The sequence below is a fragment of the Saccopteryx leptura genome, chromosome 3 (genome assembly GCF_036850995.1).
Source record: "Saccopteryx leptura isolate mSacLep1 chromosome 3, mSacLep1_pri_phased_curated, whole genome shotgun sequence".
Lineage (NCBI taxonomy): Eukaryota > Metazoa > Chordata > Mammalia > Chiroptera > Emballonuridae > Saccopteryx > Saccopteryx leptura.
The window spans coordinates 238,303,660-238,306,317 of NC_089505.1; the positions used below are offsets into that span (position 1 = coordinate 238,303,660).

The window sequence follows — 2,658 nt, forward strand, 5'->3', positions numbered from 1 at the left end:
GAGTGAATGGATAAACAAAATGTTGTATATACATACAATGGAATATTATTCAACCACAATAAGAATGTGTGATACATGATAGAACAAGAATGCACTTCAGAAACATGCCAGGTGATGGCAGCAGGACAAAAGTGAATGGGGCTTGACAGCCTCACCTGTTCTCATTCACCAGCTGCAACTGGCCACAGGCAATGTGTCTGACAGAGAGGACAGCTGCCAGGGAGGAGAGAGAAACAGAGAGAGAGGAAGGGATAGAAATGAGAAACATCAACTTGTAGTTCGCTGTATCACTTTGGTTGTACATTGATTGCTGCTCATGCATGCCTTGACTAGGGAGCCCAAGTTGAGCCAACGACCCCTTGTTTGGGCCAGTAACATTTAAGCTCCAGCTAGCAACCATGGATCATGTCAATGATTCCACACTCAAGCCCTCAACCCTGCATTCAAACTGGATGAGCCTGTGATCAGGCTAGTAACCTCCAGGTTTCAAACCTGGGACATCAGTGTCCTAGGTCAGCACTCTGTCCACTGCACTATCACCAGTCAGGCTTCACAAAGCATTTTTGACTGCTGTTGGGTTGGTGTTTGAAGTATGGAGGAATGAATTGCGGTCTGCTGCAGGAAAACACTGAAGGCTTTAAAATGTTCTCTTGCACAAAACTCAAACTTTAAGTGTTTATGAGGATAAAGAAGGCAAAAAGCTACTAATGTCTGTCTCAAGATAAGACAGCTGTTTGCTCATCAACCTCAACTGTGTGCAACAAAGAAACATGGCTCAAGAAACTAATCACAGTCATGTGTCTATGCTTTGTTCCATGAGCTGCGCATTTTATGGAAACCCTGGCATGAATGACATGTGTTCGGTATGATACAAAGAACATCTTCAATGACAGAATAGTAGTAACAGTAGAGTAAGCCCACCTGCAACTTTTGTCAGTAGTCTGTCTGAATCTTTACCAGTTCAGTGCACAGATGGCAGTGGCCTGGAAGCTCAGCCAGCTTTAGACTCTATATCATCATCTCTGCAGCCAAGTCGTGTATCAAATCAGACAATTTTATCAGAATCTGTGCCATTTTCCCAAGTAGACAGTACATCTGTGGACAAAGCAATACCTGAAACAGGACACCTGCAAGCTTCAGTATCAGATACTGTACAACAGCCATCTGAAGAGCAGAGCAAGTCTCTTGAACAATCAAAACAGAAAAAAATATTGCTGTTTCATGTGCAGGAAGAAAGTAGGACTTACTGGGTTTGAATGCTGGCATGAAAATGTTTACTGTGGTGTACACCATTACTCAGATGTACACAGTTGCTCTTACAATTGCAAAGCTGATGCTGCTGAGAAAATCAGAAAAGAAAATCCAGTAGTTGCTGGTGAAAAGATCCAGAAGATTTGAACTCCTGCTGGAATACAAAATCCTTTGACCATCTGCAAACTAAAAATTGACTTGAGGTTTTTGGTTGTTTTTTTCCTAGTCATTGGGAATGTAGAGCATTGTATCTTGCATAGAACTTTTAATCATGATGTTATTAGAAGACTAGATTTTTGTTTTGGAAATGACTCTAAAAATATTTTTTCATTGTAGTTTCTGTAGCTGAAAAGACTTAAGTAAACTTGATCCTTTTAAGATCATTTTAATTTTAGTTGAGTGCAGAGGGCTTTTATAACAAAGGTGGAAAAGTTTTCGAGGATTGTGATTTTTTTCCAGTATTAAACATGCATGAGTTAATCTTGCAATTTATTTTCTCATTGTGTATGTATAGATAACTTTTCTCTGAGGCACAATTTCTCTTTAGATAATGACTTCTAGGGCACATCTAGTTATCGGTAACTTAATCATTATGGCTGCTTCTGTTTTTTTTATTGACAAAAGTTGTGCATATGTTAGCATATAGTTTCTTTGCACCCACTTTTTATGTCTGAGTCATTTGTCATAGAAGAAAATGTATTGATGAGATTCTAAGTTTGTGTGTTTTTAAATTTCTTTTGAGTGCCTGACCAGGCAGTGGCACAGTGAATAGAGCATAGGGATGCGGAAGGACCCAGGTTTGAGACCCCAAGGTCACCAGCTTGAGCACGGGCTCAACTGGTTTGAGCAAAAGCTCACCAGCTTGGACCCAAGGTCACTGGCTTGAGCAAGGGGTTACTTGGTCTGCTGAAGGCCCACGGTCAAGGCACATATGAGAAAGTAATCAATGAACTAAGGTGTCGCAACGAAAAACTGATGATTGATGCTTCTCATCTCTCTCCGTTCCTGTCTGTCTGTCCCTATCTATCCCTCTCTCTCTCTCTCTCTCTCTCTCTCTCTGTCTCTGAAAAAATAAATTTTTTTTTAGCAAGGGAAGGAACAGCTGTATACATTTCATTGCCAACTATAGGTTTCCTTCAAATTAGTTCATCTGTCTGTGTGTATACAATATAAAAAGTGATCTAAAGTAATCATGCTGCATTTATGTTTATGCACCAGTCTTTGATTAAATAAAAAGGAAAATCACCATATAAAATTATACTAAGTTAAAGAGTCTAAACATAAAAAACACATCTTTTATGATCTTATTTTAATGAAATATTCAGAATAAGTAACTCCACAGAGACAGAAAGATTATTGGTTAATAGGGGCCAACGTTGAGGAGTGACTGCTTAATGGATATGGGAT

At 39.4% G+C, this 2,658-nt stretch overlaps 1 pseudogene; it reads left to right on the plus strand.

Moving 5' to 3' along the window:
* Positions 1-761: 761 nt before the first annotated feature.
* On the plus strand, positions 762-1,421 carry LOC136397858 (AN1-type zinc finger protein 6 pseudogene; annotated as a pseudogene).
* Positions 1,422-2,658: the final 1,237 nt, after the last annotated feature.